Genomic DNA, 14,999 nt, shown 5'->3' with positions numbered 1-14,999 from the left:
TATTCCTAGTTTGTGGAACAAACTCCAATTCATTGGTTGATATGCAATTGATAATAGGCGATATCTGCTATTTTAGTTTTTGTTTCTGTTAGATTGAAAATCTTTATCAGGAATTTTTAGACCATGTTTTTTTTTCTTTCCATGTTTTGACTTTATAGTTATTCTTATACTTTCCTGGTCCTGAATGTTCACTTTGATGCGTTATCGGTTTTCATCATCAGTAGTTTACTGGATTGCTATACTTAACGTCATTCTAACATGGAAGTGTAGAGTTCATTTGCACTTTTTTATCTGTTAGGATAAATATTGTTAGCTTCATAACCCTTTTTTTTCTTTTTCTAATGCCATATTAGATCATTTTATAATCCGAAACCATTAACCATGATTGTTTCCATATTGAAGTCTTAGTTGCTAATAGAAATTTGATACATGTTGCTCATTGATGGGCCATTGACCCTCACGACAGAGGATTCCTGGCCTCATTAACACAATTTATAATCCTATTTATGCATTTTTAGCACTCAAATACTGTTGGAAATCCACAGTCAAGTAATCTTAAATCATAATTGTGTTGTTTTATCAAATGTGAATCGTAGACTATAAAGGAATTAAGGTGGTGATTATCTCTGTGAAATCTCATTAAGAATTGCATCAATGTAGAGAACAAATTGAGCTGTTGTCTTGTAACGTGTTCAGCAACTTGATGTTCGTTGTGAAACAAAGTCTAAGGTTGGCTGCTTTATCTTCATCTTTTATGATTTTTAATGCATTTGTTTGTTATTATGTCATTTAAAGTTGAAGTACTAATGTAGTGATGCATCAAGTTGCATTTGATTTGTGAGAAGTTACCTTTACAGACATAATTTGACTTTTATTGATTGCAGTAAAGGCTAATAGGCTATATGCAAAATTCTGCAATTTGTGCCAGACTGATATCTATGTGTGCTGATATCAACACATAGATATGCAACAGAAAACTTGGTACCAATGCCAGACACATAGATATCAACACATAGATATGCAACAGAGGATCTGACCGCACTCCGCTAAACTGGGAATCATGCTCCGCCATTGCCCTCGCCGCCGCCAAGGGCATCGCCTTCACTCTGAGAATGAATTTTTTGACTCAAATTTGGAGATTTGGAGATGTTAAATTTTTTGTAAACTGTAATTACATTTTTTTGTAAATTTGGAAATGGGACAGTTAAATTTTTTGTTAACTGTAATTGCATTTTTTGTAAATTTGGAGATGGACTATGATAATGGCAATCAAGTTCCTAACTATTTTGTTGTAAACTTGTGTATATTCTCTTTATTTACTTGTGTTAAATTCTTTGTTGCTAGTTCTTAGTTTAGATTATTCTGTGTCTAAAGAGCTATATCGATGTATTTTTGTTTGTCGATATTTGCAATTCGTTGAAGTACATTTAAATACTGAATATGTCTTTGAAATAACTTCATGTTGTAAGTAGTGATATGTCTTGTATTTGATAAACGGGTCATTCGGGTTATATGGGTCGGGTCGGGTAACCCACTTAATAATCGGGTCGGGTCACATTGACCCATTTATTAAACGGGTCGGGTCGGGTTATACTTATATGGGTCGGGTCAAATTTTATATGGGTCGGGTTGGGTCGGGTTGACCCGTTTGCCACCCCTATTTATGGGGGTTTGGTGGCTGTTAGGGTTCTTAGATATGATAAAAGAAAGAAATTTTCGTGAAAAATACAGGTATTTATAGAGGCAAACCCGAAACAAACCTGTTATACCCGAACCAGGAAACCTAGTCTGACTAGGAAAATACCCCTTCGGTATTTTGGTTATAACTTTCTCATACGACCTCGGAATGAGATGATCTAAGACTTGTTGGAAAGCTGCTGAAGAGACCTACAACTTTGGTCTTTTACACTTTTCCAAATTCTAACTGCATCGGTGTGCAAAACATAAAAACTCATAACTGGTCATTATTCCCAGATTTTCACTCTTTTGGCCTTTGTGCATGTTTTGTGCATTTGCACTCATATTTTCACAAATATACATTGAATTGATCTCAAATCAATTCTTATCATCTACAAACATCAAAATATATTATTTTTCACCATATAACATATTTATCATTATTTATCATAAAATATTCAAATTTACTGGGTTTTACAACATGTCGATGGCAGATTTTGAGAGCAGATTTATGGAGTTGTTGCACTTCATGGGCATGTGGCAGATAGGAGAACGCCATGCTCAGATGTTCTTAGCAGGGCTCCGTCCTAATCTTTGTCGATACCTCGTCTCGAGGAAGTTCTATTCATTTCAAGAGGTAGCAAAAGCCGCCACCTCACAGGAGATTGAGACTACCATGTTTCAGAGGGATAAGGAAGGGAAGACCAAGGTAGGGCAGACAGGGGATAAGGGCAAGAACAAGAGGCCTTTTTCTGGATCCCAACAGCAGCAGCAAGGCCCTCATAAGAAGGGACCCTAGCAGGATCAGAGAGCGCATCAGCAGCGCAAGTTCCAGGGAGTGTGTTTTAACTGTCGCAAGGTCATACATAAGGCATCGGAGTGCCGTAGCACACCAGCAGGAGCCCAGGAGGGCAAGGGTCCGAACTAGCAGCAGCAGCGACAGTAAGGCAGAGTTCAGGGCTAGCAGACGAGACTTGAGGCACCACCAGCAGCACAGAGGACTGAGGGGCAGATTCGTGCAGTTCAGGAGGTTCCTCAGGGGCAGATAGTACCGTATTCTCCAGCACTGATAGCAGAGCAGTCTCTAGCCACAGGCAGAGTATATGCGGTAGTACCGTGTGATCAAGGAGCTAGCGGAGCAGTAGTGGAGGGTACGTTTCTTGTGAATTCTTTTCCCGCCCATATTCTCTTCGATTCAGGAGCTTTGCATTCCTTCATTTCGTATGATTTTATGTCTAGAGTCTAGCTCGTAGCTCAGCCATTAGACACCCCTTTATCAGTTTCCACCCCTTTAGGTGAGATATCGCTTCTGGAGAGTGTTTGTAGGAGGTGTACTATCAGTTTAGATGAGTCAGAGTTCGTTGTCGATTTGATAGTGTTGCATATATCTGAGTTCAATGTCATCCTTGGTATGGATTGGTTGTCTTCCTACCATGTTAGTATTGACTGCTTTGCGAAGACAGTCAATTTGCGGGCATCCGATGGGTCCGAGATGATTGTGGCAACCTCTCAGGGTAACCGTTTTTCGGAGTCATTTCTGGCGTACATCGAGGAGATGATGCGACGGGATCAGGGTGTTGATTTATTAGAGACTAGAGTTGTCTCAGAGTATCAAGATGTCTTTCAGGACATACCTGGATTACCTCCTGTGAGAGAGGTTGAGTTCTGTATTGATTTACAGCCAGGCACAGCCCTGATATCCCACGCACCCTATCGCATAGCACCAGCTGAGATGAGGGAGCTTCAGACCCAGTTGGACGAGTTCTTAGCTCAGGGTTTTATTCGTCGGAGTCATTCTCCGTGGGGCGCACCGGTCCTCTTCGTGAAGAAGAAGAACGGTAGTATGAGATTGTGCATTGATTATAGGGAGTTGAACAAGGTCACTATCCGGAATAGATACCCATTGCCTAGGATTGATGACTTGTTCGACCAGCTGCAGAGAGCGCAGTTCTTCTCGAAGATTGATCTTCGTTCTGGTTATCATCAGTTGCGGGTTCGGGAGATGGATATTCCTAAAACCGCCTTTCTTACTCGATATGGATCTTTCGAGTTCATGGTCATGCCATTCAAACTGACCAATGCACCCACGGTATTCATGGACTTGATGGACCGGGTTTTCCGTCTCTTCTTAGATCAGTTCGTGATTATTTTTATCGATGACATCCTCATTTATTCGAGATCGGAGGCAGACCACGAGGAGCACCTACGATTAGCTTTGAGGACTCTGCAGGAGCATCAGTTATATGCCAAGTTCAGCAAGTGTGAATTTAGGCTTTCAGAAGTCAGATTTCTCGGCCACGTCATGAGTAGAGAGGGCATAGCAGTAGACCCGTCTAAGGTTACAGCAGTTCTTGATTGGGAACCGCCGAAGATGGTGACAGAGATTCTTAGTTTCTTGGGCTTAGCCGACTATTACAGGAAGTTCATCCAGGACTTCTCAAAGATTTTGTCGCCACTTATGCGCCTTACGAAGAAGGGCGTACAGTTCATTTGGAGTGTGGAGTGCCAGAAGGCCTTTGATATCTTGAAGACTAAGTTAACTTCAGCACCAGTTTTGACTATTCCAAGTAGCGACAGGATGTTCGTCGTCTACACAGATGCATCGTTGGCAGGCTTAGGAGGTGTATTGATGCAGGCTCAGAGGGTAGTAGCATATATCTCACGGTAGTTAAGGGTGCATGAGCAGAACTATCCCACTCATGATTTGGAGTTAGCAGCAGTAGTATTTGCATTGAAGTCATGGAGATACTACTTGTATGGAGTGCAGCTTGAACTATTCACAGACCACCAGAGTCTGAAGTATCTTTTCTCTCAGAATGAACTCAACCAGAGACAGAGGAGATGGATTGAGTTTATCAAGGACTACGAGTTTATGATTCAGTATCACCCGGGGAAGGCGAATGTCGTAGCAAATGCTTTGAGTAGGAAGTGTCGACATCGGGTTTCGGCTTTGAGGTGTTCATTGTATAGAGATCTTCTTACTCTTAGCCAGTTTGATTTCAGACCCGAGATTGGTGGAATCAGTGCATTTTTAGGAGCTGTGTTAGTTCAGCCATCTTGGAGTACCAGAGTAGTCAGAGCTCAGCTGGAAGACTCTTGGATTCAAATCCGAAAGGAGGATATTTTCAAAGAGCCTAAGGCTGATTGGACTATTGGACCAGATAGAGGTCTACGGATGAAGGGTAGGTTGGTTATGCCATCCAGTGCTGAGCTTAAGAGAGAGTTATTTGATGAGGCACATCGTACTAGGTACATAGTACATCCAGAGACCACTAAGATGTACAAGGACTTGAAGAGACACTTCTGGTGGAGTGGTATGCGTAGAGAGATTTCAGAGTATGTGGCTAAGTGTTTTACCTGTCAGCAGGTGAAGGCAGAGCATCAGAGACCAGCAGGAACACTTCAGCCTTTACCCATTCCAGAGTGGAAATGGGCAGATATTTCTATGGATTTTATTGTAGGGTTGCCGAAGTCGAAGAAGAGGAATGATTCTGTTTTGGTGATAGTGGACCGGTTGACGAAGTTAGCGCATTTTATTCTAGTGAAGACTACATATACAACTGAGGCGTATGTGAGGATATTTATTCGGGAGATAGTCCGACTTCATGGAGTTCCTGATACAATTGTGTCGGATCGAGGTTCAGTATTCACTTCGCATTTTTGGAGGAGTTTCCAGGATTCGTTCGGCAGCAGATTATCTTACAGTAGTGTATTCCACCCACAAACAGATGGTCAGATAGAGAGGGTGAATCATGTGTTGGAAGACATGTTGCGGGCTTGTGTCATAGACTTTCAAGGTAGCTGGGAGGAGAGGGTGAATCATGTGTTGGAAGACATGTTGCGGGCTTGTGTCATAGACTTTCAAGGTAGCTGGGAGGAGCATATTCCACTAATAGAGTTCGCTTATAACAATAGTCTGTGTCATAGACTTTCAAGGTAGCTGGGAGGAGCATATTCCACTAATAGAGTTCGCTTATAACAATAGTCATCAAGCAACGATCAGTATGGCCCCATATGAGGCATTGTACGGGAGACCTTGTTGATCACTGATATGCTGGGCAGAGATGGATGATAGCTTAATGCTTGGCCCAGAGCTTGTGAGGCAGACTACTGAGAAGGTAGTATTGATTAGAGAGAGGATTTTAGCCACTCAGAGTCGGCAAAAAAGCTATGCAGATAAGACACGAAGACCCTTGGAGTTTCAGGTTGGAGGTTCGGTTATGCTGAAGGTATCACCTATGAAAGACATTTAGCGATTCGGGAGACGGGAAAAGCTTGCACCGAGGTATATTATACCCTTCCGGATTTTGGAGCACATTGGAGCTGTCATACAGACTAGATCTTCCAGCATCGATGTCTAGTATACACAATGTATTTCATGTTTCTATGCTCAAGAAGCACTTGTATGATGAGAAGCAACAGAGAGTGTTGGATGCACCAGAGATTAAGCTTCAGGAGGATTTGACTACTATTGAGATTCCGGTTTGTATACTTGTTAGAGAGGACAAGAGGCTTAGAAACAAGGTAATTCCTTTGGTGAAAGTTCAGTGGAACCGAAGAGGCGTTGAGGAGATTTCTTGGGAGCGAGAAGAGGACATGCGTCGCGACTATCCACACATGTTTGAGCAGGTAAATTAAATCTTTTTGTATGACTTATATATGGCTTATAGATTCAATTATGGCGATGTTTATACTTAACACTAAAATGAGGGTATTACCACTTATATCCTAAGTACTCGGAACATATGGTATATATATATGAGGGGTTCCTTGTTTGGATTTTTCGCTCGATGTACTTGTTCCATTTAGTTAGGGGTTAAGTGGGGGTATTTACATTTTAGATGGTTAAGTGTAGACATCGAAGATGATTTTTCGAGAGCACGAAGATAATATGTAGCGCTACTTCCTGCATTTATTAAGGAATTGAATTAATTTATGTGCATGAGTATTTGTGTAATTATATTTAGATTTAACGTTAGAATGAGGATATTTCTGCTCAATTTTTAACCTTTTGGAACACATGGTATATATATGGGGGGCTCTTTGTTTGGATTTTTTGCCCGACGTACTAGTTCCATTTGATTAAGGGTTGAGTGAGAATATAGTCATCCTGGATTGTTAAATATAAATATCTTTATAGGTTTGTCTAGAGTAATATTATTTGTTTGAATATGCTTTCTGAATTTCGAGGACGAAATTCTTTTAAGGGGGGAAGAATGTAAAACCCCGTATTTTGTTAGAAGTATATGTGAATTATTAGTGATAAATAATTGTATTTATGGTAAATGACTTTAGGTCATGGATATACTTGGTAACAAGTTATTAGACATGTATGAGTGTGGTTTCACAGAGTTTTTTGCATTGGTTTTGGCTGAATAACAAAAACATGCACGAATCTGAAAATAAATGTCTGCTCAGTCGACTTATGAGTCGACTCATGAGTCGACTAATGAGTCGACTGATGAGTCGACCAATGAGTCGACTGACGGGCTGATTTCAAGTTTTTCTTTTCTTTTACGGGTTTGGTTTGGTTTGTTTCGGGTTTGACCGCTTACATAAAAACTCTCCTACCCGAAACCAAACCCAAAAACTCATCAGACCCCAGAGAAAACCCTAGCCCCCTCTATCCTCTCAAACCCTAGCTCATTTTTGGTGATTTTTGGGGAATTTTTGGAGGGTTTCAGCGAGTTTTGGCAAGGTGCAGCGAAGGGGATCTTTCTCTCTCGGATTCAGGGGTTGTTCTAGCATATCAGAGGCGAGTAACATCTCGTCCAGCCCTCACCCACTGTTTGCATTGTTTTCTTGAGTTTTTATTTCGGATTTTTGAGCCTAAAACGTATTTTTGTGCATAAAAATAGATGCTTTGCATTATGAGATGCAAGATCTATATTTTTTAGTTATAAAAAGCTCGCAAACGAATTTGTAAATTAAGATCCAGATCTGGAAATTTGTTTAAACATGAGTTTTAATGTGATTTACTGTTTTCAATACGTTTTTAAACATGTTTATATGTTTAAGGTTTTAATGTAAGTGATCACATGCAAATCCTTTAGTTTCTGTTGATACACATGAGTTAGAATCGGAAATATATTGCTGTACATGACGAAAAAGAACTTTAGGTTAACATTTTTGCAGATAATCTTCGAAATCAGAAAACTAGGAATTTTCTGCTCAGTCGACCAATGAGTCGACTCAAGAGTTGACTTATGAGTCGACTGATGAGTCGACTGATGAGTCGACCAATGAGTCGACTGACGGGAAAATTCACAGTTTTGTGTTTTGCTCTGGTCGACCAATGAGTCGACCAATCCTAGTCGACTCATGAGTCGACTGATGAGGACTTTTTCTAGTTTCCTCGGTTTGGATCTGTTTGGGGTGTTTCAGTTTAACTGAAACTGCTTATGCTTGTTTATTGTTGTTGCATGCTTTGATATGAACAAGGAGTTGCCTCGAATAATGGGTATTAGAAATTATTATTTAATTGTATCTTTACATATGAGATGACATGCGGACACGAGTTAAAGTTTACACACCGAGGCACGTGTGAATTTCGTATTGGTATATCTTTCCACCTACCTCATCGATACTGGCACAGTTTGTTCAGTCCTCGTGTTGGACTATAATCTATTGAAGTCCTCGTGTTGGACTATAATCCATTTCAGTCCTCGTGTTGTACATTTACCTATTTGTCCATGTGTTGGACATTAGTTTAGACCTTGAGTTGACACTTATCCTTGTATAGACTGGACATGATATTTATATGAGTTGTAACATGACACCATAATTAAATTTTGAGATGAGTTTGTCTCCTTTTTTTGTTATTCATGTATTAGATTTTGGGTTTGGTATTTAGGGATTTACAATTTGAGATACAATGTATATACATGAGGGTTTCCTTGTTTGGATTATTTCGTTCGACGTACCTATGCTCGTGTTGTAATTTCCTAAATACTAAAATCCTCTTATTCATAGGTATTTACAATTTGAGCTATATGGTATATACATGAGGGTTTCCTTGTTTGGATGATTTCGCTCGACGTACTTATGCTCATATTGTAATTACCTAATTAGGATCAGTGATTTTCTATATATACATTATAATTGTATTTTCTGCATACAATGAACCCTTTCCCTTGGGGTTGGTTGTGATGTTACTCGCTAGTGCTTTGACACTCGTTGTCCCTCCCCCTTCTAGGTAACGAGTCAGAAGCCTGGAGAGTCGTAGGTTGATGGCGATGTATTTTAGCTTCAGCTGTCTATTTAGTTATATTATCTTTTGAGCTCCACTGTAGACTTTTGTTTAGACAATTGAGAGTTTTATTCTAGAAGTTGTAAACGATGTGTGCCTTATTTCCTCTTGTCAAATATTTTGTATTTGAGACTTGTTGAGTACTTCAGTTTATTTATTTCAGACACTGACTTGTACTTCAGTATGCTAGATGATGGAATATTCATTTGATCTTTATTATTTCATCTGTTAATTACTGTATTATCCTTACTTGCTTTTGTACCTATACCTTTTATTGATTCTACTAGAGAGATAGTAAATTATGATGGTGAAACATATTATTGCACAGTATGGTGCATGGCAGGTTTTATATTCTTGGTTTCATCTTGGACTGCAGCCTTGTGTGAACCCAGGGGCGTCACAATGTACTCCAAATTCTTGCATCTTTTATAGAGCCAAAAAATTTGAATGCAAGCCTCTAACATATTGCTCTCACAATGGTAAAATCCACTTAGCATGTGTGGATGATCTAGATGAGTTATGTATCCTATATACAATACAATTGCCCTAGGCAAGTGAGTTATAATAGCATTTTTTATTCACATCATTTGGAGTAAGATTTGATAGGGATATTGCACAAAAAATTTTATATTTAGAGCATAACTACTGACTATAAGCATCGATGTTTCCATATATATATATTATAATTTATTAAAAAGGTCATATATGCATATATAATAAAATTAATTTAATACTAAATAGTTATATCATTGTAATAATATCGTTATTAGGAAAAAATTCTTTACGAACAAATATGTTCTTTACGATATATAAGCTATGTACTCCAAATTCTTGCGTCTTTTATAGAGCCAAAAAATTTGAATGCAAGCCTCTAACATGTTGCTCTCACAATGGTAAAATCCACTTAGCATATGTGGATGATCCAGATAAGTTATGTATCCTATATACAATATAATTGCCCTAGGCAAGTGAGTTATAATAGCATTTTTCATTTACATTGTTTGGAGTAAGATTTGATAGGGATATTGCATAAACAAATTTATATTTTGAGCACATGGAAAAAATATCATAATCTCCCCGCTCTAATTTCGCAAGAAAATAATTCTTCATACTTTTAATTTTACTTCTATGATACAAAGAATAATCTATAAAATTGAATGAGAATATTAGATACTATAAATATAAGTATAACAAGAACTAAAAGTTAACGTTAATATGAGCTAAACCACAATTAAAAGTTTAATGGACGTATTGCAAGTAAATTCATATGTAAAATTTATTTACGAAATGAATGATCACCCATCTTTTGAAGATTTCCAGATACTAATAAATAGAGATGTTGTACTAGATTAATGTGTTTATAACTCGCAAATAGTAGGTCACATGGTCACAGTCTGGGTTGAAGGAAATAATATATTTATAACTCGCAAATAGTAGGTAACATGTTTTGTTCGCTCTCACAATGAGAGGCGAATCCATGTTACTTTATTTCAGCTAAAATTACCTACTTTTTGTTGGAAAAAAAAGAGATTATTGAGTTGATGATCAATCCCACAAAAAATTTTGTTCTTTTTTTATTTTTGTTCTATTTTTATCAATTTAAATAAGGGGAAAATGCTTCCAGCTCCCAAAACCAAAAAAATGTGCTCCCCCCAGGACTTTTTCAACGGGTGTTTTCCCCCAAAAATAAATTTTTTATTCTCTGAGCCCCCAAAACACAAAACCCAAGAGATTAAAATATGTGAAGACCATAATACCCTCCTCTCTCTTTATAATGATGTTACTGTGATGATAGTTAAAATGATTGATGGGGATTATTATTTTATTATTTTTGTTTTTTATTATTTTCATTGTTGATGAGGGGAACTAAGTGTTTTTGTTTGTATTGGGAGATTATTAAGATTATGAGTTAATTGTTAAGGTTACGGGTTAATTGGTAAGGTTACGAGTCAGTTGTTAAGGTTATGGATCGGTTGTTAATGTTACAGGTTAGTTGTTAAGGTTATAAGTCGGTTGTTAAGGTTACAGGTTGGTTGTGAAGGTTACACGTTGGGATATATATGTATATATATTGAATAGTATGAATATTTTGGGTCACTTGGCCTAGTGATAAAGTTTGGGAGGTTGGACAAGAGGTTAGGGGTTCAAACCCCTACAACAACAATATATATTTGGAAAAATTCTGAAAATAGACCACATTTGCTAAATATTTAGCAAAATCGACCATTTTGCTAAATATTTAGCAAAATCGACCTCTTTTGGCCTGTTGGCCAAAAAGAGGTCGATTTTCAAAAAAGTGCCTTGAAAACATACGGGACTACTAGTCCCGTATGTTTTCAACACAGTAATTACGGATTAGAAAATATACGGGACTAGTAGTCTCGTATGTTTTCTGGCATATTTTTGGTGGCTCACCAAAACGTACGGGACTACTAGTCCCGTACATTTTGCAGAACCAACCTACCCATTTCTACGGGACTACTAGTCCTGTAGAAAAGTCAAATAAATCAAACTTTGTGCCCTAAATTCCGCTATTCCCCTTAAAATCTAACTTCTCTCTCCACCTTCACTCCCAAACCCATCTCAATCTCTTCACCTTCACTCCCAAACCCATCTCACTCCCTCCCAAACCCATTGAAATCTCTCCCAAACCTGATTTTCATACCCAAACCCAATCTCCATCTCTCCCAAACCCAATTTCCACACCCAAACCCAGTCTCCATCTCTCCCAAACCAATCTCCATCTCTCCCAAACCCAATCTCTCTCTCCCAAAGCCAACTCACCCCCTCCTCCCTCAAATCTAACGCCGAACTTGATCTCCGACGCCAACGAAATCCGATTTCGTCAAGGTAACAATTTCAAAAAAAATTCATAAATTTCTCCAATTTTGTTTAGTTAATATGTATATTTAGAGGTATATCTAGAGGAAATAATGAATTATGATCATCAATTTGTAAAATATCTAATTTGTATACGTTAAATTTTAATTCTTTAGTTACAATGGCGAATGGAATTCCGATTATTTACTTATTCAATAGGAAATTGAGTGTTGGAATGATTAATTTGCCTATATATGATGGAGGCTCTAGGAAAATGTTCATGTTGTCTAGAAATTGCAATTTCGATGGAATGATGGAGCAAATATACAGAGTTACCAGAATTAATCATGCCGAAAATGCCATTAAGGTCTTTTGTAATTGTACAATAAATGAAAAAAGAACAATTGCGGTAGAGATCACCACTGATGAAGAATTAAATGACATGATATAAGTTGCGGATAAACAAATCGTAATTGAGTTGTTCATTGAAAATATTCCAAAGTCTGGGGTTGTCAAAGTTTCGTATGCTCACGGAGAGTTCTCTCGCATGCTTGAAAGTCAAATCTCGTTATCTCAAAGTGCCTTGCACTTAAAAAATGACGCAGGTGCAACGTCAAGTGACATGTTTCACAACGCATATGATGATGTTTCAGTTGATTTACTGGTTGGTGGTTCTATAAAAGAAGAGGACGAATATGTAGATGTTGATGATGATAATGAAGATGTTGAGTCCGAGGAGGAACGTCTTGATAGTATGCAGTTCGCAACTGGAGAGAACAATGATGATGCAAGTTGGATGAATGAATATTGTGTGAACAACGATTATGTAGAGTCTGAAGAACCGTTACCCGAAGAGTTTGAAAATGACGAGTGGGTAAATAACTCACAAGCTGAGTTAGTTGAGCATGGTCCTAATTTCGATCGACCTGAGGATATCACTTTCAAAAAAGAAGATCTATTTGAGAATAAGGAAAGCTTAATTATCGCTATACGTGAATGGGCAATTAGGAACTAGGTCAAATTCAAGCTGGTGAAATCCAACGCAACTAGATACCATGTAAAGTGTTACTTTAATGAGAAATATCAAGCCGCTTATACAAGTGCTGCAGACGATAGAAATTTAAAATGCCCATGGAAGCTTAATAAAGCTGTTAGGAAAAAATCCAACGGACAATTTGTGATCTCAAATTATTGCGGACTTCATACATGTTGCAATCCGACTGTCGCTAATGATCATACGACAACGACTTCCGCTTATATAATGAAGCTAATTATGCCTGAAGTTAGGTGGGAACTTGATCTTACTCCAGGACAGATAATAACAATGGTTTGTGCTGTGAAAGGCATAACTATAAGTCTAAAGCATATGATGCACGAAGGAAGGCGTTGACTAAAATATTTGGAGATTGGGAAGAATCTTATCAAAAACTTCCACATTATCTTGCAGCAATTAAGAGGAATAATCCGGGTTCCGAACATGAGATAGTGTCTAAGCAGGTCTCACCAGAAGTGGAGAGGTTCATACGGGTATTTTGGGCATTTGGGCCCGCTATCAAAGGGTTCTCGTTTTGTCATCCGCTCTTAAGCATCGATGGAACACATTTATATGGCAAATACAAAGGAGTGCTCTTGGTTATGACCGGTGTAGATGCAAACGGTGGACTATTTCCAATAGCTTTCGCAGTTGTGGAGGTGGAGGATACATCGAGTTGGAAGTGGTTTTTTCAGTGTATTTACAAATACATTCCGACTGTTCAAAGTCCAAGAGTTATTACCTTTATTTCTGATCGAATGAAAGGAATTCCATGAGCCTTGCATGAGGGGTGGAGTGCACCACATCATCACCGTTACTGCTTGCGGCATATAAGAGCTAATTTTAAGAGAAAACATGGAGAGGTTAATTTACAAAATTTATTATGGCAAGCCGAGTGTGCCACTGACTCACTTGTATATGAATATTGTAGAGAGAAAATTAAATCCCTATCAGTTGAAGCACACAATTGTATTGAACAAAACTTGAAGCCGCAATACGAAGATCGATGGGCATTATGTAAAGATGGTGGAGTGCATTATTGTATGATGACGACTAATTGTTCTGGAAGTTTTAATGGTGTACTTAAGGGTGCCCGTGCTATGCCAATTAGTGCCTTAGTTACAAGGACGTTTTATAGATTGAATGCATACTTCCAAAAGAGACGGAGTGATGGTGCAAATTGGACGAGTAAGTACACTCCAAAAAATAAGTTAATGTTGCAGAAAAAGGTTGTGGCTGTAAGAATATGTAGAATTGAACCATTCAACGACAATGAATGGGAGGTCAAGGATCGTGATGGCACTTACACCGTTCATCTTTATGACCAAGAGTGTAGTTGTACTTGTAGCCTACCACAATTACAAAAACTACCATGTGAACATGTTTTAGCAGCTAGTTCCAGTCAGGATGGTGGAGCTAGATTGTCGTATGATCGGTATTGCTCAGCTTGGTATTCAACAAATCATTATCGGAAGGCTTACAAAGCTCAGCTTGGTATTCAACAAATCATTATCGGAAGGCTTACAAAGAGAGTTTTCATCCTCCCGATGATATTTGTTATTGGCCTGCCGCTTATACGGAATATTTATTACCACCTCAAGTCAAAAGACAAGCGGGACGACCTCGATCTATGCGCATCAGAGGTACTATGGATCAAGGCTGGGAAGGAGGAGCATCACGAATCAGATGTGGAACATGTAGTCAATTAGGGCATAATAGGTCTCGTTGTCCATCAAGAACAAGTTTATAACAATTAATTGGTAATATATTTTCTATTTACATTGTTAATTTTATTATTGTGGTCTTATACATTTGGTAGAAACTAATAAGGTAATCTTGACATGTTCAGGTATATACGCGATGCTCCCCGGGCCGGTTTCTGATGAAGTCCTCTATGATCAGCCACGCCATCGTTCAGAGAGTATATCATTTACAGAGGTACTATGGCTCTAAGTTTTGAATCATAAGTTTAGACTCACATTATTTATTCATTGTGATATTCTAATATTTGTTTTTATTTTTGTGTAGAGAGGGCAAGAGCTGGTTATGATTGATCATAGCCTTGGGCATATGCGTTGGCCGCTTGATGATCCCCGCATCATTGCCCTATTATCCTAAGCCAGTTTTCTGATTTGCTCACAATTGCGATGGATGAAGCTCGACTGGGCACTGCTTGATGCGTTAATGGATAGGTGGAGGCCCGAGACTAACACTTTTCAT

General features: G+C 38.5%; 1 long non-coding RNA gene across 1 annotated transcript; it reads left to right on the top strand.

Annotated features, from left to right (window-relative positions):
- On the top strand, nucleotides 692–1,332 carry LOC109822001. Its single transcript, XR_002241995.1, has 2 exons — nucleotides 692–729; nucleotides 885–1,332. It is a non-coding gene; the product is annotated as an uncharacterized LOC109822001 (long non-coding RNA).

This window comes from Asparagus officinalis, chromosome 8 (genome assembly GCF_001876935.1).
Source record: "Asparagus officinalis chromosome 8, Aspof.V1, whole genome shotgun sequence".
Classification (NCBI taxonomy): domain Eukaryota; kingdom Viridiplantae; phylum Streptophyta; class Magnoliopsida; order Asparagales; family Asparagaceae; genus Asparagus; species Asparagus officinalis.
The sequence above is the reverse complement of the archived record's forward strand: the minus strand, read 5'-3'. Positions and strand labels throughout refer to the sequence as shown.